Genomic DNA, 23,953 nt, shown 5'->3' with positions numbered 1-23,953 from the left:
CATTGGCTATGCTCTTCCTGATGAAGTCAGGCATGCAATTAGCCTTTACTGACACAAAGGTACTCTGCTAAGTTGTGCTTAACTTACCATCTAACACTTTAAGTCATTTTCAGCAAGGCTGCTATATAGCAATCTGCATTGACCCATCCAATGTGCAAGGCTTTGCATTTGCCTTTGCTCTAAATTATCTATTATCCCAGTCCTCCAAATCTCTTAGGTCTCTGAGGAACAGCTCTGCCCTTTTCCCATAACTAATGCTCTCTTCAATCTTTTTCTGAAGTACAAACTTGGTTTTGACAGGGATAGTTTATTTTCTTTGTAGAGGCTCTTACGATGCTGTGTTTTGGATTTTTGATGAAAACAGTTGTAATAATATAAATGTATTTTTAGTTGTTACTGATCAATGCTGATCAATAGAGCCAGCACTTTTCTGATTCTTATGCTGTCCTGTCAGCAAGGTGACTGGGGATTTACAAGGATCTAAGAGGACATTCAGCATTGACAGCTAACCCATACTGACCAAAGCAATTTTCCATACTATGTGGGGTCATGCTCAGCAATAAAACTATGGTAAAGAATGGTGAGGGGGACAGATGTTTGCAATGATAGAGTTTGTTTTCCAGGAAACCGTTTTGTGTGATGAGCCTTGCTTTCCTGGAAGTCGTTGAACAACTACCTGCCAATGGGAAGCAGCAAATTAATTCCTTGTTTTGCTTTGATTGCTTGTGCAGATTTGTAAATGATAGTGAAAAATCATTGTTTCAACCCATGAGTTTTCTCAATTTTACTCTATAATTTCTTTCCTCCTTCCAAGCTGCAGAAAGTGATTGGGTGGTGCTGAGCTGCCTGCCAGGGTTAAATCACAATGGTGTTTTACTTCCACATTCATATCACTTCTGAAGGTTTTAAACAGAGTTGTCCCTAGTGCTGACTCCTGAGAAAGGCCATCAGTCAGAAGCCAAAAAATTGACCAACACTTTGAGACCAGCAGTCCTGACAGTTTTTCACACACCTAATATAGTCCAGCAGACTGTATTTCCTCAGTTTGGATACAAGAAAACTGTGAGATATGAAACTAAAAACCTTACTGAAGTTAAAGTAACCAACACATCTTAATTAATTATTTCATCATAAAAAGCAATTGTGGGTTGTGGGAACCACCAGGTAGCTTCCTGCTGAACAAGTCATTTTCCTGCCCTACAAGTTCTCAATGCTGGCATTCATAAGGACATGCACCATAATTTTCCAAGGCACCAAGGTGAGACTTGTAAGCCAGTGGTTTCCAATATACTGTTTTCCTTCCTGAAGTTGACCATTACATTTTCTTTCTTTGACAGTTCTTCAAAAGCATGCCTTCTACATCTTATGGACATGGACTCACATGGTCTTGTGATGGTACATCTGCAGCTGGTGGTAAGCAATAATAATAGACTGCTATTAACACCCTTCATTAGTTCCAAATCAAGCCAACTCATGGTTTACCCCTCTTAATTCCAAAAGTATTTGTGCAGTCCTTCACCCTTTTCTTCTGGGTGTACATTCCCTGCTTCTGCTCTGTATATATTCTCTTCTTGTAATTTCTCTAGAGATCATTCATTCTCTCATGTTTAACCAATCATAACTTACAGTGAATAAAACTCTCTGCTTCATGACATGCAATGCAAAGTGCACTTAGAGTGTATTTTACAAAATAGTTTGGAATAAGAACCCATACGCTGATGTATAAAAGAAATAATATGAGGTGATACAGGATACATGATTATGTCTTGCTAAACAGAAAATAAATATTGAAAACGTGTTCTCATTTTGCATTTAATGACTGTTTATGAGGGTAGACAGTGATAGGACAAGGGGGAAACTAAGACAGGGGAGGTTTAGGTTAGATATTAGGAGGAAGCTTTTTACTCAGAGGATGGTGACGCACTGGAAAAGGTTACCCAAGGAGAGTGTGGATGCCTCATTCCTGAAGGCATTTGAGTCCAGGCTGGATGTGGCTCTGGGCAGCCTTGTCAAATGGTTGGTGATCCTGCACATAGCGGGGGGTTGAAATCAGATTAACATTATGGTTTTTTTCAACCCAGGCCATTGTATGATTCAGTGATTCATGTGTGTGTGTATGCATGTGTGCATACGTTAGAAAAATATCATGTTGTCATGGACTATAAGTAAAATATTTATATTTTAGTTAGAACTTGAATATTCAGTTCATTTTATATTCATGGTGTACCTGTTCAGTCTTTACTATGTACACATGTGCCATCTCTATCTTAGAAAACAGAAGGTATCTACATATGACCATAGGCACATACATGAAGTTATATTCTCTGCATGCTCAAGAAGTGGAAAAGAAAGTATAATTACATGTGCTATTACTAACTTTACTTCCTTAGTTTTAGTATTGCTTTCTGTCTCCTTGGTAAAATGAGACTTTATTTTACTAGAGTTGAAAACATACAAATAATTACATTGTAATGATGGCAAAAGCAGTTTTGTGTCTGATGAGATCAGGCCTGATATTCAAGTTTTATCTATGACAGAATATTGATTCTGATTTTTTCAGATTTATTTTCAGTTATTGGTGTGACTAAAATCTTGTATTTGGCAGAGTAAATAACTACAAATCTGTAGTGATTCGTTAAGCATGGAATAGGACACAAAAGATCTAGGTACATGATTTAACTAAATTTTATTTGAATATAAAACTTTGTATCATTTTAGACCATCATTTATTACTGTAGATATACAATTGAAAGATTAAAGAAAAAAAGCAAAGATTTTATAATAGGTTTACTCTGTTAGATTAAGCTGTACAGATTTTTAAGAAAGGGTAGACTCTATGTATGGTTCCAAGTAAAGCTCAAGAGTTTCCCAAACTGCCTCCAGAAATAGCACTTTGAACTTACTAAAGCTGGCCAGGCCTGATTGACAAATGCAGCTCTGCTGCACAGGGAGTTTGGGCGGCTGTTATCAAAAGCATTAAACAACTTTGCGCAGGCAGTGGAAGCATGCACATTCATACAAATCACTTTTACAGTAACTGTGACATAAATACAAGCCAAATTGTGATTATCATCATGATTAAACATACTGGGAGACAGGACAACACAAATCACAGAAGAAATCTGACAAAAGTAAATAAGAGGATGGGTAAATAAATAAATAATCTTTGTAGCTTCTAAGAAGCCCTGAAAGGAAAATTCCTGTTTTTCTCCCATGTGTATATTTATGTGTTTTTCCAAATACATCCCAACTCCTGTGCTGGCAGTGCAGTGCTGCACCTCCTGGAGCAGCAAAAGCCTGTGGGTCTCTCTGGGGAGAGATGCTGTGTGACAGCTGCTGAGCCTGCTCAGCCTCAGCCCAAGGCTGAGCACCGTGCTGTTCTAATGAGTCTGAAGTTGCCAGAGTTTTGGCAGCTGACCTTAACACTATGACCTCTCTGCCTGTGCTCCTCATCAAAAAGGACCCCAATGTGCCCTAAATTCTCCAGCTATTGTGTTGCGCTCAGATCCATTTAGCCAGCCTAAATCAAAGCAATCCCCACACAGAAGTATGCTGCTTTGAACTAATGATTTGTTCTTGTTTATATATAGAAGTATAAACCCAGTATTAATAATCTGTAAAATATATCTGGCATTTACATGTTCACTAGATGACCATTTGAGCTGGGGTATGATAAAAAGGCAGAAGTAATGTTATTGATTTAGTATCATGATTCTCTGTCCTTGCCTCATTTGCTGAGAAGTGCCTTGTTTTAGAGTTTTATTGCCTTATAGTTTTGCGCCCCTGCTCCCTCACTAAAAATATATCTACATACCTAAGCTAAACTACATGGGAGTGTAGTCTATTATTTGTGGACAAATGTCTTGGAAAGTGTCTAAAAGAAGACATGCTAGTGGTTTGATCCAGTGACTACTAAGTCAAAGAAAATGACTGCATGAATTTAATGTTTTTGTCATTGGTACAACACACAGAATCACAGACTGGCTGATGTTGGCAGAGACATCTGAGTCCATCCGCTCCACCCACTGCCCAAGCAGGAATGCCTAGAGCTGGGTGTCCAGGACCACCTCCAGGTGGCTTTTGATTATCTCCACAGCCCCTCTGGGCAACCTATGCCAGTGCTTCATCACCCTCACAGTAAAAACCCTCCTGTGTCTCCTTTTGGGTCCATTGCCTCTTGTCCTGGCACTGGGTACCACTGAGAAACACCTATCTCCATTCTCTTTGAACTTCTGTTTGTGACAGCATCCTTCCATCAGATACATAACTTATACATCTTTTATTTGCATTTATGTTTAATTATGCTGAAATCGTTACATTGCTAATGTGTAAAATACTTTTTTTTTCCTTTTTTTTTTTTCTTTCTATAAACATAGATATAGACAATCATTATTTTACATGGCATAAGTGTATATAGTTAGAATAATTGGGTTTATTTACAGGGCATAACATTAGATAAACATATAATTCTTTGCTGGGCTGAAACTTAACTGTACACGAATCCCCAGTTTATCACAGCCTTATAAAGTTGTACTTCCTTTAATTCAGTAGTTTGTAATACTCAAATTACAAAAAGAGACAGAATGTGAAGGAAAAAGAGAAAATCCTTCACACTTATGTAGATGCTTGGCAGAGGCAAGTTTGCAACAAACTGTCAAATTCTGGCAAAATTACAATATGCTTATAAAAGGTCATATATCTTCAAGCAATAGGTAATGCTATATGAATTTTCCTGCTGCTATAGTTGTAATTATTATGTAGAATATATTATGTAAAACTCAGTAAGATTATTAATATCTTATCCCCTCTTTTCCACAGACAAAAGAATCCATTTGTTATTAATGGTAATACATTTAATTTAATTGATAAATTTGGAGCCAGGTCAGAAGTTAGGGACATTAGGAAATGATCAGCTTGTAATTCCATATGCTAAATATTAAAATAAAGTGTCTCACACTGGTACTCTGGTCGATGTCACTTCACAGTGAATTAAAATTGCTTCAGACCTCAAGAATCAAAGAAGAATTCAAAATTATTCTGCTATATAGTCACACTCACGGATATAATTAAAGGTCTGTCAGCACTTTCATTACATAAAGCCATTTTTAAGCAGTTCATAAGTTGGCTATGACATTTTGCTTAAAGCTGGAAATGGGCTGTGAGTTTCCTGCCCAGGAGTGAAGTTTTGTTTCTTATAAATGTAATTGGAATCAGACTATATTCCTGTGTTTTTCATCCATGACAAAGGGGTTAAAGAACATTATCTGTTTTTTATATTCCTCCCACACGTACAAAATAGCTCTGTACTTCAGTTTGGTACCTTGCAGATAATTAGGCTCCAAAAATATTTAGGCAGATCTAAGGCATGAGCTAGATCACTGTCCTACAATCAAGCAAACCAGTTAATACATTACTATGGCATGGTTTTGGACCATGACAGTTGGAGCTTTCCCAGTGTTCAGGGGCACCTTGAGGAATTTCACAATCCCAGAATGGTTTGCATGCAGTTATGCCATCTTGGACATTTGGGGGAAGTGATACCTCATACATAAACTATGCTGAGAACACTCCCACATGATTTTCTATTCATTTATAGGTGTCAAATAGATGTCTGTTTTATTTGCCAGTATAGACCTAGTCTTAGTATAATACAAAGAGACAGAGTGATCCAAGATGTTTCCATTCCAGCATGTGCTCACCATGCTATCTGGTATGTCGTTGTGTAGAATCATTTTAAGATGTCAATTTGGTTTGAATTTAATTCTAAATAAGAAAAAATCAATTTTTATAGCAGTCTCCAAAGACACAAATAAATAAATAAATAAATCTCACATTACTACCAGTCTAAAATGTGTTAATATTTAAGCTTAGAGCTTAATGAAAAACAAAGAGTGAGACTGTTGAAACTTTTTTAAAGGAAGGTTCACAGCTATGCTGCTCAACTGATTGTTGTGGACTGTGGAGGTGATAGACAAGACAAATACATGCATGCTCTCTGCCAATGAATCCTTTGAAAGGAAAGTGCTTGCTCATTCCTTTGAGAAATCATGAGATTGCTGAAAAGGTTAAAGGAGCTCAGCATGCCCATCCAGCATTCAAACAAACCTTTTCCATTATATGGAGTATTTCCAGCCCTTCTCTCATCACATTGAACAGCATCCCAAGAGGAGTCACAAGTTGCTCTCATGAGTGAAAGATAAGCAGTGCAGACTTTATTTATTTATGTGAAAGTGTCATCATAAATCAGGCAATATGACTGAAATACTTATTATAATTTCATTAGTAGATAGAGTACTTTTTAAATCAGAAAACTCTCTAAAGCATTAAATCCATGGGGAGAATGTTCCTGGAGTCTGTTCTACCTCTAGCCTCACTAAGGAAGGTAACTAGGAGAACTTGAAGGTAACCTGTTTTGGGAAGATCAAAACTATATACTTGAGGAATACATTCAGAAAGCTAGCATGAGCAGGGGTTTGGTCTTTCCTATAAACATACAGGCAGTAGGGTAATACAACTTTTGACATGTTGTCTTCCTGGGAAATAATAATTAAAATTAATATGGTGTCACCAGTTTAACTGAGATAGAAAAATAAGGTAGCTATTTAATTTGAGCAGGCTCTCAGGAGACCACAAACTTTATTTACATAAATATTATGTGACTACACATGCAATCACAGTTTATCTCCCAACCATGTGTTGTAATTAAAAAGGTATTTAGTTGCAGCTGTCCCAAAATCTCCACTTTCTATGAAAACGGATTATTGATCTAACCAGATACTGCCTACCTGGCTGAGGAAAGCAACCCTGGGAATCCCCAACTGTTTTTGAACTTGTGATATTATGAATATCTTAAAGAAACTTGTGACTTGATGAAAAATGAAAAGCCAAATGATAGAAGTTAACATCAGGGAAGAAAACAAACAAACAAACAAACACAAGGCAAAGAATAGATAATAAAGCTTCATTAAAAAGGCTATAAACACTTTCTTCTGTTGAAACAGCACTGAACATCCATGGCACATCTGAGCTGTGAGAACTGGAGGGATAAAAAAACCAAAAAACAGTTTTCTATTCCAAATAACCATGATAAGCTGAGTTCTACCCTGACTGAGTATCAGCACTGACTTGGAGAAGCAAACAGCAGTACTGAGAAGGGACAGTCTTCATTGTAGTATGTTTTACTAGAAGAGTTAACTAAAAAATTAAAGACATACATATTAGGATTTGGCTTGAGACTTTCACTCCAAGTTAATGGAAGCCCCAGACCTAGTGAATTATGAACTCCATCTGCTTCAACTGACTCTCAATGAGTTGGAAGTAAATATAGTCTATGTGTCTTACGCAGAGAAGCCATGTGTTTTTCTTGTTATTTTTCCAGTTTTCACAAGTATACTTAATGCAAAATGCATTGTTGATGTTAGCCTGACATTCAAGATGGTTGTGAGGTGACAGAACACAGAAAAATGCTGAAAAGAAGGGCTTATCATCTACTTTATTTGAAATAGTGGTTACTTTTGCAGCTGTAAAAGGTTTTCTGTTGCTATCACTGCCCTTACTGAAGCACTCTCATGAGAAGCAGCAAAGTCTTCATAACATGAAGAAATTATAAACAAATAATATCTGAATGAGAAGTATTAGGAAGGAATAACTACATGTGTAGATAAATCAGATGGGTATTGAAATTTCTTTTGAAGTATGCTGTATAGAGCCATAAAGAAGTAGAACATAATACTCAAGGAACCACTGAAGTGGAAAAGGCCTCTTACAACATCTTAACAAAAATCATGTGGCTTTATCTGCTATATCTGCAGTTAATATCTAAAAACCTACTGAAATGAAGCTGGTCTCCATTGTTTACTGTACTATGTGAATAATCTTGTCTGTGCTCTGGGCTTTAATATAGGACTCATTCTGAAAAGCTTTTTGTTTTCAGAATTTGTGTTTACTGCTATTGAATTCCTCAAACTGCATGTTTAGAATGAAAAAAAAAAAAATAAAAAAAAAAAATAAGATTTTAATCTGGGATCTGATCCTGGGACTAATTAGGAATGCAATGGATCCATGCAAACTAGCGTTCAGTGTTTGAAATGAATAAATAAATAAATAAATAAATCACTGGAAGAAATTTTACATCACAGGAAAATTAAGAATAGCATGACTTCACCCTTCCATGGCCCAACACTTCTAGGAGCTCTCCCATGTGATAGCTGAAACAAAATGGATAACAGGGAAATGGTTGATTTGAGTCACTGTTCTGCACATGGCCAGAACAGAGCTATTTTAAGCTCATTCTTACTGTGATCATTAAGCACTGAGAGAGAACAGAGAACATGAAGAATAAATCTTATGGAAGGCATCATAATCTTCATCAAAATTTTGGTGATTTTTTTTCTTTCTTTTTTTTTTTCAGTTTCCTCTATGCGTGTATTTTATATAGCTAACAAACTTTCACAGAGTGGGAAGATGAGCAATGTGAAACAGTTCAGTAAGGTTTTAAAAACACGTTTTGACTCTGTCACAGCCCCCTTAGGTCAACCATGGATATTGGACAGTGTTTTCCTTTTAAGTCTATAACATTATACCGTGAATGGTAATATGAATACTACTATCTGAAATGTGTAAAACTTCAGCTTAAGCTTCATGGTTTTGTATTCCAAAATAAGTAAATAAAATATATGGTATATTCTATCTTAAAATAATGTAGGTCAAGCCATTAAATTATAATTATGTAATTATATAATGATATATTACTCTTAATTATCAATTTCAGAAGTCAAGGTCAGAATATAGACTACTATCAGTTCCCTACCATCCTTGTTTGGACTGTGTTAAGAAAAAACGCAGAGTAGTTGATGAGGAAAATACTTGCAAACTTATTTACTGCTAACAATTTGTAGTCCTTTCTTTTCAAAATACAGCAACACAGTTACTTTTTCCAGGTGTAGGTAGTGTACAGTAATAATAATTTAAAGAGGCAACGTCAACTTTTGATCTTAACAGTCAGATTTACCTTCTCTAATTTTCTGTAAATTATATTTATGTAAGAGGTCATAATGAGGCCATTACTACTGGCCATAAATGGTTAGATTTGTTTTACTGACACATCTGTAAGTGAATGAAGATTATCTTGTTTGCTCTGTGTCATGGAGTTATCTGGATCAATCTAGGTCCATGACAGTAGGCCCTTGGGCCCCCTGGCACCAAAAAATGGGAAGGGAAAAGGGGAAGGGATAGGGAGATGGGAGCTGAGCTCTGTAAGAGGCCACAGTTTTTACTATTGCCTCAAAGTTTGCTGAGGATGGACAAGTCCAAGCAAGTCCTGGGCAAGAGCTTAGAAATCCTTTGTCTGAGGGTCGCAGATGGACAAGGCCAGGAGCCACAAGAGAGAGATAAAGTGCAGATGAATGGCTGTGAAGTGGTCTTTTGTGTGGGCTTATCTCAATGAAGATGGCCATTTCAGGGGGTGCTGCACATGACTCTTAGCCAAGCACCCAGGAATGTCACGTAGACAGGTGATAGGAGGATAAAAAGAGGGATCAGCATTAAGTTCAGTTTTCTGACATCAGATTCCTCACAACATGAAGAAGAAGGTTTTCTGGCATCAGATTCCTCACAACCTGACACCTGCATGCTGAAGAACAAGAAATGTGTCTGGCTTCAGATCCCTTGCTGCTGCTCTACTGCTGCCCTACTGCTGCCCTACTGCTGCCAATGGACTCTCCTGTACCTGCTTCGTGGGACCTTGCTCTGTTAGACCCTGCTGCTTCTTCCACCACCTGCTCTGCGTTTCACCAGCTTGCTGCTTGTGGCCAGTCACTCCGCTGCTGCTCCCTTCTGCTGCTGCTCGTCCCTGCATTTTTGCCTCCGACCAATGGAACGACTTGTGGACGCTGATGCATCCAGGTGGTGACTATCCCCACTTTACGCAATTCTTACTTTCTTCCTACCTTTCCTATTGCCCTCTTTCCCCTCCCCATTACACTAATTCTCAGTAGTCACCACTCTCCCTTCCCCATCTTCTCATTTAATTATTATTTGTAATAAACTGGTCAAACCGTTATTTCTCAATCTCATGCTGGGTATTTTATATCAAAAGAACCTTGACTCCCTCCTATAAATTGGAGTAAAACAGGCTCAAGGAAACAAACACAGCAGCGGCAACGATCTAAGGAGGAAAACTTATTTTACCATGATATCAGAATGCAAGATAACACACTATAATAAAATATAATTGAAACCGAGGCTAATAAATCAAGTAAAATAAGAGAGAGAGAGTTTTCTGAGGACCAAGAAGCCTACTTTGAAATTGAAGGGGCATGGTTTGGAAGCACAACCATACCTGCTGCCAGGCAGTGAGAGAGAGAGCAAGTGTCACTTCTGTGATGTATTTCCTCTCTGACCGTGAGGTCCTCTGGGATGTGTAGTTCTTCTTCCCTGTGCTCCACATGATGTTGTGATATGGAATATCAATAGCAAAAATTACAAAACCACAATACTCCTAAAAGTTCAATTTTTCTAAAAAAATATTTGTGAAATTAAAGTGATTCCACTTGGAAAAAGGGAAATTTCCGTTTGTTTTATTTTCTTGCATTACATTGTTTAACTAATCAGACAGAAATACAGGGCAAATTATTTTATAACCATGAACATGGGAAATTTCATATAGTCTGTAATTACTTTCAAAAGTAAAAAGCTGTAGTCCTTTACTGAATAAGCCGCAATTATATTTCCTGTCAGTAAATCTAATCCTATTCAGGCAAAGTTAAAATTCTGCACAATAGAAATTATATATATATATTATTCAAGCTTCAAAAATATACTCAGCCTGTGAGGTAAATGTTTAAATGAGTAAGCACCCAGTCTTCCACCCCTCTAGTTTTTATTTCTGGACTCTAATAATCCATATTTTTATCTGAAACATAGCATCACTGTGCAAAAAACCAAAGGATTTTAAAGTGAGCTAAATATTAAGACAAACTATAATCATTCTTATCAATGCATTGTAAGTCACACTGCATGTTCAATTTTGGACTTTCAGTGAATGTGCTGATTTTCATGGTCTCAGATTTCCATACCTCCCCCACCCTCCTCCCCCCGCCCACAAAATTAATAAAGATGTAGCACAACGTAATAAATCTACGTTTTTTCTTTTGTGTTATAGTAGTTTATAAAATATGAAGGAATCTATTTCATTATCTTTGTATGCAAAAAGCATTCTATACATGTTCATAAATTCATAGTTAGGTTTGGATCCTGCATCTCTAACAAATACTGTTAATCTAAGATCTCTATTACTAGCCAATACAATTTCCAAATATTTGGGTGATTTAATGTGTATGATTATGACTTAGTATGGTTAGATTATTCATTTTTCCTTCCTAAAGGTCTGTGTTCAATGCATAAACTTATAATCCATTCAAAGATTTCCATAAAACAACTTTTTGTTCAGATTCTGACTTCAATTACATGACTGAAACTTCAGATTTATAGCTGCTTCCGTATGCCAGCAAAATAATAATTACAGCATTTTATCAATTGTAATAATTTAAAAACAGATAATATTTAACACCAAGAAGCAGAAGAGATTTCTTTTCTTAAGGCTGAATTAAAAGAACAGTTTTGAAGCACTAATTGAAAATAACATTGAGGTTATTTCTTTTCTCTATTAGGAAGAACTCTTCAGCCACTGGGAATAGACAAATTCCTCTTTTTGTTTTCACTCTTGAACTTCAGAAGAATGATTGGTATCTAAATTTTCACCTCTAGTATTACTTTATTTTATTATTAGTATTTAACTGCAAACTCTTAATATTTTTAAAAATTCATGGCCTGAGAAAAAGTGATAGACGAGCTTGATCAAATTGTTATTTTTTAATTCAGTCTTGCTGTCTATCCCACTCCTGACCATATGACCTGCTTTTTTTTACTCCAGAGGTTCCCCCTTTTTTACAGTTTTTTACATTAGCACATGCTATGCATATCAGTGGCCTTTACATTTGAATTAATTATGTTTTCCTGAAGAAGAAATGGGACAAGAAACTAGGCCAATTATTAGCTGTTAACCAACAGAAACACATTCATACTAGTGGTCCCAAATGTTCCCTGGCCCTCTGTTTAAAATTAATCCATCAGAAAATCACATGGAGGATGCTCAAGACCCCCCTCCAATTATTTAAAATCATGTCATTAAGCAGACAAATGCTGGCACTGCAACTCAGCAGTCGCTAATTTAACCCATATGCTTTGGGATTGTTCCTACATCCATTTGTCCTGGCCAGAATTTGTGCAAGATTTTTTTCTTCCCTATAAAGTAAAATTCTTATTGCAATTTTGATTCTAAATGGAAGCTGTAGAAATATGAAAAATCTTCAAGTTAGAAAAAAACATGTAATGACGTCTTGGAAACTAATTTTGTAGAAAGATATATTCGAGAAGTTCCAGAAATTTGAACAGTGGAACAAAGGAACTATGTTCCAAAATAATCAATACAAGCAGATACGTAGTTATTTTTGTTTTGTTTGTTTGTTTGTTTGTTTCCTGGAAATATGCTTCTTCTAAAAATATTAAACACATGCCATCATCTCAGCCTTATCATCAACCTGTTTCTCTACAGTTCTCTTCCTTTTTGTAGTACTGCTTCTCATTCTTTCCTGCTTTATCACATTTTTAATATCTTACTATATTTCTCAGTTTTACCTTCCATTATTTTTTTTTTTAACCTTTCTCATTTTCAGTATGCCTTCCATAGAAATCTGTGCACGAAATGCACACAATAGTTTAAGGCCAAACACCATTTGGTTTTATGTAATCTGACGTCTGTATACTCAGTGTAGTGTAATTAACTTATTTATCAGATTTTCATATCATAAGCCATTCAGAAATGTTTAACATCTGTAATTAGGACAAGAAACTATTGATTAAATTATGAGGAAGTGGTAATCAAACTGTGGCTTTTACCATATTTGAAAAATATATTTTTATAAAGCACTAAAAAATTGTGTTTGTTAAAATACTAATGAAGAGGAAAAATAAGAAAAAGACATAAAGGTCTCTTAGCTGTCTGTTTACTATGTGGTTGAATGTGTTTCAGAGCAGTAATCCCAGAAGGATGATAACAGAAGTAATTATCTACACAAAAAAATACATCCTCATCATTTACAGCTTTGGTCCTCATTGTGAATCAGTGTATGATTTAGTACTTTTATTTGTTGATTTGTGTTTCTATAGTTTTTGTCAATCTGGAAATGCTAAAATGCATAAAAGAATAATGATATATACCCAGAAACAGTATGATTCTTCTTCAGACTTTCTTCATTTGGGGCTGTTCTTTTGTACGTCAGTTGCACTTCTCAATTGTCAATTGATTTTTGTTTTTGTAATGTTTCATCTCTGTAAGAATTAAGTATATAATTCTGTCCCTACTGCCTTTACAGTCTACTAGATGACCAATGTGGTGCTCAGGGACATGATTTAGTATCTGGTTGTTAGAGTTACGGTTGTATGGTGAGGTTGATAATTAATAGAATCATAGAATTATAGAATGGCCTGGGATGAAAATGACCACAATGATCATCTTAAGTTTCAACCCCCCTGCTATGCACAAAGTTATCAACCACCAGACCAGGCTGCTCAATGCCACATCCAGACTGGCCTTGAATGCTTTCAGGGGTGGGGCATCCACAACCTCCTTGGGCAACCTGTTCCAGTGCATCACCACCCTCTGTGTGACGAACTTCCTCCTAATATCTAACCTAAACCTCCCCTGCCTTAGTTTAAGACCATACCCCCTTTTTCTATCACTGTCCTCTCTCCTGTTTACACACTCCTTTCAAATACTGGGAGGCCACGATGAGGTCTCCTCTGAGCCTCCTCCAAGGTACACAAGCGCAGTTCCCTCAACCTTTGCTCAGAGCAGAGGTGCTCCAGCCCTCTGATCATCTTAGTGGCTCTTCTTTGCACCCACTCCAAAAGCTCCACATCCTTCTTATACTGGAGTCCTGGACACAGTACTTCAGATGGGGCCTCACAAGAGCTGGATAGAGGGGGAGGGGGACAATCTCCTCCCTCTCCCTGCTGGCCACCCCTCTTTTAATACAGCCCAGGATATACTTGGCCTTCCTGTCTGCCAGTGCACATTGATGGCTCATGTCCAGCTTCTTGTCCACCAGACCCCCAAGTCCTCCGCAGAGCTGCTCTCAAGGGGTTCTTCTCCCGGTTTGTACAAATACCTGGGATTGTCTCAGCCCAAGTGCATCACCCTACAAGATGGGTCCACTTCTCCAGCCTGTCCAAGTCCCTCTGGATGGCTTCCCTTCCTTCCAGTATATCGACTGCACCATTTAACTTGGTGTCATCAGCAAACTTGTTGAGGGTGCACTTGATACCATCATCTGTGTCATTGATGAAGATATTGAAGAGCACTAACACCATAGGAAATTCCCAAAGCTGGACTGGTTGAACCAACACTACGGAAAGGTGGGGAATGGGACTTTATCACTGTAGGAAGCGCAGAAGAAACCATTCATGCTAGAAGAAGATGAGACGCTATAAGGAGGCAGACTAGATATGTTACACATTGCACATTAATGTGTTTCTAGAGTTGCTAGAAGACACTAGACAGAACAGGAAATGCATTCATCTGATATTTTTAATGATTTCATTTTTTTTTTTTCACTTGGACTCAACAGCTGGGATTTTTCTAAGAAAGACTTGATGCCATCTTTCCAGAATATTGGCTCTACAAGAAGTGTTTCTGGTTATCACAGTGTGATATTACTGAGGGAGCTGCACAGGTAGGAGTTTGTGCATATTGACCACCATTAAAATTGCTCATAAGCTGATCCTGTTGTGAAAATATGAAAGTTACCGTTTTCTTTAAAAAGATGGCTACACTGAAAAAATACATACTTCAGGTCTCAGTTAAGACAAACTTTAAATTCCCACTGGATAGTTATTCCCCTTCATCTTGTGTTCTTATTAGATATATATGTGAATAGCTGTTTAAAATATTCATCTGTATAACCTGCTTTCCTCAGAAGAAAATACAGAAATGAATATTCTAGCCAATTCAGTTTAAACAGGACTAAAATATGTAAAGCCACCAGAGAAATTAATATAAGAAGCCGTATAAACTAGAACAGCAAAGTCATATTATAATTTATACAGCTTTTCTAAAATTATTTTAATTTTCCCATCTTCTCTGAGAAGCTGTAGAGTTCTTGCATTCTTTCTTGTGCCCAGTGAGATCAAGGAAAGATGGCACTGTCGGCTTTGCCTTCAGACCTCCAGAGACACATGACATGACACGTGTGATAGATACAGCATACCTTCAGGGAGACTGATATTTATTACCAAGTAAAATTAAAAATAATAAAATAAAATAAAATAAAATAAAATAAAATAAAATAAAATAAAATAAAATAAAATAAAATAAAATAAAAAGCTTCATTGTGGTTAATGTGAAAAATTAGGTGCTCCAAGGAGGTGATTAATGAAATAGATTGCACTAAATATAAATAAGTACTATTTAATTCAAAGCTAGTCATCTAATAATCTAAAAAATTCAATTAAACATTTCCCTGTATGTGTCTTTCTCTCAATGTCTGCCTTTTTGTAGGCTGTAATAGTGTGCATTCCACAGATTACACTGGATTATCTTATATTTACCACAGTGAGGAGATTCTGATACTCTCATGTTTTTTGACAGAATCCGTTTAGAATTAGCATTAAATATGTTATGATTCAGTTTGAGAGCAACAGATAGTCTCCCAAGTATGTGCACTGGAGTTGTGTCTCACCTTTGTTTTTGTGAGGTATGGGTTTCCAAAGCATCTCTCCTCAACTTCAGATCTGAGGAGCTTGTAGTGAAAATGTACGTTAGGATATAATTCTGAACTGAGAAAATTGTTTTATAAATTTTAAGTTCAGTCATATGTTAACTGGTAAACTACAAGGTAATTGTCATATATAATAAGAGATAAAGGAAACACCCAGAGTAAATTTTGTCTGAAACCTTGCCACTCCTATTGTCTAGCATTCTTACCCTTTTCATAGGACTTTTATTGCAAAATATATCTTAAAGCAAAATTCTTCTTTGAAATCAATAGAAAGAAATAGTTTAACAAAGAAAAAAAATGAGGGAATAAACATTGTTTATAGATCATTTTGTAGTCTTACTTTAGAGTCAGTTTCATAATCCAGAGCTGGTTCAGAGCTTTTATAAATCATTCACTATCTGGATCCACTAAAAAGAATGTAGCTGTTTTAGCTAAAGAATGAAGCAAAGAAAAATGAAAAACAAAATGGTTAAATGAACAACATGATTTTTTTTCCTCATGTCTTTTTTAAAAAGTACTCTTGAAAATAACATTCTGTGAATTGATATTAATCATATGAAGACAGATCTAGTTAAAAAATAAATAAAAAAAAAAAGGCTAGTGATCCAGTTCAGAAACTTCAGAAGGACTGTGAATCCTGTTAAATTTTCATTTCCATGCTTTCAAACCATTTTTATACTGTAACATTTATTTTTGATAATGCTCAGAGCTATAAATCATTTTATTTTACAACCTTTGAGTCTTAGGATTTATGAATGCAGAAGAAAATCTGTTTCATATTTGTATGCTCTACTGTTTGGAATTACATGCTAGCAGAAGAAAATCTTTCCTTATACAAATGTGATAACAAAAGAGTATATGAAGTTGCCCTTGCTTAGATATGACTAGTCAATCTCGATTGGGAAGATCTGGTCTGTTATTTTACTCAAACTTTGAACAATAAATAAAGTTCTTGGTTCAGAAAAAAAGAGGATTGATATTATAATCTCTTTGAGTCATATACTCCATTCTGTTTCTGTTTTGTAAATGCAATTTACTGTAAGACTCGTAGGAAGGGGATCAAGTGTTCCTAGTTTTACACGACTGTGTATGAACTTTATTCACAGTTAGTTCTTAGTCTGGTCATTAATTCTCTTTGGTTGTTAAATTGTTTTTCTATTGCTGTTGTTCAGCTCAAAGTTCTATTGTGGACTGGAGTAATTTTTATTTTCATTATTTATTTATTTATTTATTTATTTATTTATTTTTCCAACACAAACTATTATCATAATAAAAATAATCATTTCCATCAACAAATTCTCAGACTCATCATTGCACGCAAAGGATCTTGCTTTGTTTCAAATACAACATAGAAACACGAAATAAATCTGCTTTCCCCACATAAGCATAAAAAACTTCCATCTATCAATAGGACTAAATTAATAAAAGGTTTTTTTTTGTTTAAAATACATTTAAACATTTAAATAATTTGGAAGAAAATGTGTGCAATTTACACAGACTCCAGAGAACCAAACAGAGAATTGTTTGAGTTGAAAACGATCCATAAAGGCCATCACCCAACTCCACTACAATGAACAGGGACATCTACAGCTATATCAGGTTGCTCAGAGCCCTGAAAGTCTCCAGGGATGGGACATCCAACAACTCTCTGGCAACCTGTTCCAGTGCCTTATCAATCTTGTGACAAACTTTTTCCTTATATTTAATTTAAATCTCCCTTCTCAGGATGTCCTCCAACAGGTCCATGTCTCTCCTGTGCTGAGGAATCCACATCTGGATGGAGTACTCCAGGTGAGGTCTCAGCTGCGTGGAGTAGAGGGGCAGGATCACCTCCCTCGTCTGGCTGGCCACACTTCTTTTGATGCAGCACAGAATATGGTTGGCTTTCTGAGCTGTGAGGGAATATTGGTAGCACACATCCAGCTTGCTATTCATTAGCACTCTCAGGGTTTTTTAACAAGGCTGTGCTCTATCCTTACATCCCACAGCTTGTACTGATAGTGGGGGTTGCTATGACCCAGACAAAAGACCTTGCACTTCACTTTGTTGAAACTCATGAGGATGGATACATTTCTCCAGGATACATTTCTCCAGACTGCCTGGATCTTGGGTGTATCAATCACTCCACACAGCCTGGTGTCATCTGCAAACTTAGTGAGGGTGTGCTCTATCCCACCCCCAATGTCACTGATGAAGATAAAAAGTATCCATTCTAGAACTGACCCCAGAGGGACACCATTTGTCACTGATCTCCATCCAGACATTGAGCTACTGACTGCCACTCTCTGGGTACAGTTTCCGAAACAGTAATGGTCAACAACCTTATTGCTGTGAGCTGCAGCAATTTCACAAGAGCACCATGAGCTTCACAATTCAACTCTGGACTGACTATAAAGACAAAAAAAAAAAAAAAAAAAAAAAAAAAGATGATATTAAAACCATAAAATCTCAAAAGAGGCATTTTGTTCTATTTTAAGGTATTGAAAAAACTAATGCAAACTAGGAATATTAGCAGGATTTACATGTCCTTGATCCTACAATGTATTCCATCAGACAGTCTCATGTATCTACACAATTCACGCTGAAATGAAAGAGTTGTATTCTGCCCAATTTTCCCTGCAATGTACATGAATTATGGGAGGGAACAAAAAAAAAAAAAAAAAGTATGAATATTTAATAAAGCAGAAATTAAAATAATTGACATTTTCATTCAGCCATGTGTAAAATTAACCAAAAATCCATTCTTTAAGCAACGATTCTCTCTTACAACATATGTGTTCTATGCTGATAAATGAGTGCCCTAATGCTTACACTTAAATAGCATTTATGCTCAAATATCCATCTGTTCAAGTGCTGTTTCAACCAAGGGCACTCAAGCTTAGTTTGACAGACTTAACAGGCTTCAGCATCTTAGCAGGGCTACTTCCCTCATTTTTTTTCGTGTGAGAGAATTTAGATGGACCTACGCTTATCTTTGTCTTTTCAGAGGGTAAATTGTTCAAAATGGCATACCTATGGTTCAAGTGGAGGCACTGCATAGACATTCCTATGTGCTGACTTATACCAACTCATACCACCTCATTTTAGCTGTCTCGCTATGGAAGGTCTCTATCCAGGCATAGCCAATGAGAAGTCTGACTAAAAGTGCGCAGCAGAATATGTAGGAAATTCTTTCAATGTGTCTTATAATCTACCTCAATGGTTTCTTTATGATATGGATCTCATGAAGCAACTGTAGACAACTACTGAAGACATACATTTTAGAACTTGATACTGAAATGTCTAAGCAATAAAATAGCATTTGGGACAAACTACATTGACTGAAACAAGTTTTCAAAGTGTCAGTGAATTGCTAATTTTTGAAAGGTCTGATTTTATTAACATCTAAATATACATTGCAGAAATACTGTCAGCACTGAATATTTCAGGTCATGAGACAAAAGCTAGCAAAGTAATAATGGATTTCAATTAAATTAATAATAAAATAGATTAAATTAACTCAAAGAGGAAAAATGAATAAACATCCAAGTATAGTTAAATCTCCTTGTCCAACAAAGGCAATATGTGACATAAGATGACAGTCTTTCAATTAAAAGTCAGTTCAGAATTTGAAGGCTGAAGCTACTGATGCATTTTAATTCATGCCTCAGATACAATTCACTAGAACTATTTTACCTTAACACTTCTCAGAACACAGAAGAATTAGAAGCTACTGTGGACTTTCCAGATGCCTATCTTCAAGTGGATGGTGTTCCTGTTTGTGGCAGTGGGGTGGCAGTAGATGATTTTTGTGGTCACTTCTAAAATAAATCACTTTGTGACTCTATGATCCATGATGGAAGAGTCTTTTGCTTATCCCCTTCAGGGAAGATGAAAATATATTCACTTTAAACAACTATTACATACTGTTCCTGTTATTTCTCATTTAACCTCAGAATATTTGCTCTTTAATCCATCATATTTAGAGTGTTATTCCACATAACCATCTTGTTCAGATATTTACTTATCTGCCTTGGTTAGAAAGGACTTATCACAAACATTTGCTTTACTATCTCATGATGTTCCTTTATTCTGTTCCTTAAATTTTTCCCTTTAGCTAAAAACTGCTCCAGAAAATTTGCCAGCTGACTACAATTGTGAACAGTTTCATTATAATGTGTCTCTCCAATTTATCATGTTTCTGTAGCATATTTCTTGTCTCAAACTGCATTCTACAGCTCAGAAATTAATTTGTACCCTTGGACAGCTGTCATGCTAAGGTTCTGGTCCACTGAACAAGGTGCTACTTTGTGTAAGGCATTGATATGCTTCACATTGTTAAATATACGTTATGTCTGCCTAGATACTTTTCCTCAGGACAGCAAAAGAATTATCAGATGTGCCTAAAATATTGCATTTACCAAATTGCAAAGATTATACATATCATGCAAATAAAACAGAGGGTATAGTAAGAATTTGCACAGCATACTTGTTTTTTGTACCCTGGAAAATTTTTTCAAGCCAAATCTACATTGGCTGCTACAGAAGGTTGGCTTAATACCTCAAAAGAGAATCCAGGGCACTTGTTCAAACAGATCCTGTACCACGTGCTCTTAGCAGAGCTAGCAAAAAGTGGATATAACCAGGCAATGTTTTGAAAAGTGGCTCTGAAGTGAGGGGTTATGCAAAAGGCATGTATTCTTACTGTCATCTTGACAGGGATGATTTCCAGACCCTCAGTTCCATTGCACTCCACCTAAATAGACTGAATTTACTTGAAGTCGGTGACTAGACCTAAGTTTTCTCAAGGAGCTATCTGAACAGACATAATGAAATGCTTCATTAGGTATAGTGGTGTGGTCTTGTATTGTTAATCTTTAGTTCTTGTGTAGCATGTTGTAGGATTTGTTTTCTCCTTGTCATATTAACAACCTTATATTTGCTGTCATTTCAGTTTTACTGTATACAACAAAGGCAGTATAACATTTATGAAAGACAGTAGCTTATAAAGGCCTTCTCTGTAAGCTAATTTATGTTTAAATCACACTGTACAATTGAATAAACTTTGATGTTCAATGCTAACTTGCCCACTCATGTAGAAAAAAAACAACACATGGTTTATGTTCACATTATTCATTAGTGCATAGAATGGAACTTAGAAATTCTGGTATCTCCGAACTTCAGAGGCACTGGGTGAACACTGGGATTCTCGTTATTGTCAAACAGACAGATGATGTACCATGCTACTTACCAGATACTTATTTTCTTATTTAGGAGGGGAAATAAGTAAGATCACACCAGCGGTTACTGCTGTGATGGTAGCTGCTTTAACTGTTACTAGTATCTGAGAATGACTGCCCATCATTTAATTCTTATTTTAAAGTAAAGTAGTTAATAATTTTTAAAATGGCTTAGCATGCTTAGTGGGAAAATCAGTTTAAATCAGTTCTTGTCAATAGGACATGTTAAACGCAGAAATCAATTCACATATATATAATATATGTACATATATATATTAGCAGCAGTTTAGGTAAAAGAAAATGTATCATTTATAAGCTTATAGAAAGAGGTGCTTCAAATATTGATAATCATTATAGCAGATCTCTGTACTGCCCAACTAAAATTCTTTCACAGTAGAGAAATTTCCAGATAGTCTACAGTCAGCATAGCTGCTTTATGCCATCTACAGACTTAAAGCTGAACAGACATCAAAGTTTCCAGTTAGGGATTTATTTATTTAATTATTTAAAATATATTTGTGAGTATTAATATAACCATCAGTATTCTCATTATTATTATCAATGTGTTTTTCATTGAAATTTGTGTTAACTTGAGTGTGGTTAAGTACAATAATGATGAAAAGGTGGGAATATTGGTATTAATTCTTGCTTTGCTAACAAATTTATTTTGGTACTGAAATTCTTAGCTGAAATGCATTTTATCAAAACCATGAAGAATGCTTGGAACTCTAGAAATTCCACATTTGAAAAATATATTAGTTGTAAAATTGAACTGAAATCAAGAAAATATTGAATTAAGGCTAAAATTCTGTTGATTCAAAAGCTGAAATATTTTAGAAGCAGGAAAAAAAAAGATCATTTATTTGGAAAATATTAAAATAAAATAAGATCAAAAGTTGTACAGAACATAAATAATGTGAGAGATTATGTAGAAGCATGAGTAAGTGCACTGAAACACTGCAGAATAAAGAGATAAAGAGCAGCTTATAATGCTGCTTTAGAAACAGGAAAAGACATCTGGGCTTCAAAGAACTTTGCTGCAGAAATAAGAAAAGTATGAAACTTGTTCAGTAGAGAAGATATTTTGACAACTCTTTAGGGTGGTTCCTCAGCTGTAACTTCTCAGGGTAGATTGTTCTAGTTCTGCTGACTTGCAGTAACAACAAGTATCTACGAAAATCATCCTGCAATCTATTTTTGGTCTCAAAATATAAGATTACCATCTGAGTTAGAAGAACAAACCCAATAAAATGCTTTTAAATTTGAAGAACTGTAGTATTTTGGACTCTATCCATATTAAATACTGTTCTATTTCAAATACATGAGAATATTTACTGGTACTAAACAACTCTGGGAGTTGTCACTGTCACAAATGAGATTAGTGTCTCCTGCATTCTTCATGGTATTTTCAACTTCTGAACCGGCCAGTAAGTAAATTTTTATAATGAAAAACCTTTGCTATATTAATACTGAATTCCTTTGTCTCTTAAATGCTAAATTAACTTTAACCTTATGAATCTAAAAATTCTGTAGAAACCAAAATCTTATCATTCATATGTAGAAATAAAAAAATACTGGACTTTCTAAGATCCAAGACAAACACTGTTAAACAGAAAATGAACAGGTGATAAGACTATTTACAACTCTGTCAGTTCCTTTCAGTCTTCTTAGATTCATTCCAGCAGGTCTATTTTTTATCAAATTAATAGAATGCACAAGAAACAACCTACATCAAAAGCTTATTTAATCTAGAGAAGGCTCTGGCGTCTTTTACTCCCAAGCCAGACTTTTACATACAAACTGACGTGAACAACATTTTTACCAGGTAAATGAAATGTGTTTGAATATTAAATAAAAGCTTGTTCTGCATCCATTGCCTTTCTTAGTCACAGTTTTCAACATCATCTTCTCATAGTAAAGGACATCAAGTTGGGAAGAATTACTTTCCTGAAGGAATAACTGTTATAAGTAATAAAACACTAGTCTCTCATTTGACTATACATTTAATGTATATCTACACGTGCATGCTTCTCTGAGTAACGTGAAATATTTTGTCACCCTTACCGGAAACTCCCATTTGCTCTCTGCTTCCAAAATTTTCTTTCAATCACAACACAGTATGAAGAGATACTTCATTCTCTGTACCCTGTTCCCCTCCTTATTTGTCAATATTTTCAAACTTCTCATCTGCAAAGTAAATCCTTAAGATTGTATAATTCTCATTAATATATATTTTTCTCTAAATTAAAGAAGTAAATATATTCATAGGCACTAAGATAAAATATTAAATAATATAAAATATAACCACTAGAGATACAATTTCATATGTCTACTGTTTCATAAAACATGAGTTTCAAAACTGTTTAGAAAAATTTTTCAGAACTTCAGTCCAAGTGGAATGAGTTTTCCAAAAGTTCTGGTACTTATTTTATCTTTTTTTTGCACTGGAAATCACATGAAAACTATTCTGGACAGAGTTGGAAATCCAGCTAAAGCCTAACTCTAAAGTTTTCTTATTTGTTTTCCACATCCCCAGTAAGTGAATACATTTCTATTTGGTTTAACTGATTTTCATTAATCAGATTTTATCTTGAATTATTTTTATGATAATAATACCAGAGGGGAGTTATCAATGTGGTTTTGTTGTAATGATGAGCTCAGTCTATAATGTGAAAAATCTGTAGCCATTTAAATTGAATTAGCAATCAGTAAAAATAATGAATTCCTCACTAAGAGCTCTTAGTTCCCCACTAATGTCAGTGCCTGAAGAAGTACAATGTTGCAATGAACTCTACCTAATTCACAATATTCTCTGAGTATTCTCAAAGACAAATCAAAATATGAGGTCTGAATTTTTCTCCTATATGGGAAATAAGCCTCCAAGAATTATGTTGCAAA

This window comes from Coturnix japonica, chromosome 1 (genome assembly GCF_054131305.1).
Source record: "Coturnix japonica strain WE chromosome 1, WE-NBRP24, whole genome shotgun sequence".
Classification (NCBI taxonomy): domain Eukaryota; kingdom Metazoa; phylum Chordata; class Aves; order Galliformes; family Phasianidae; genus Coturnix; species Coturnix japonica.
This window is presented reverse-complemented; position numbering follows the sequence as displayed.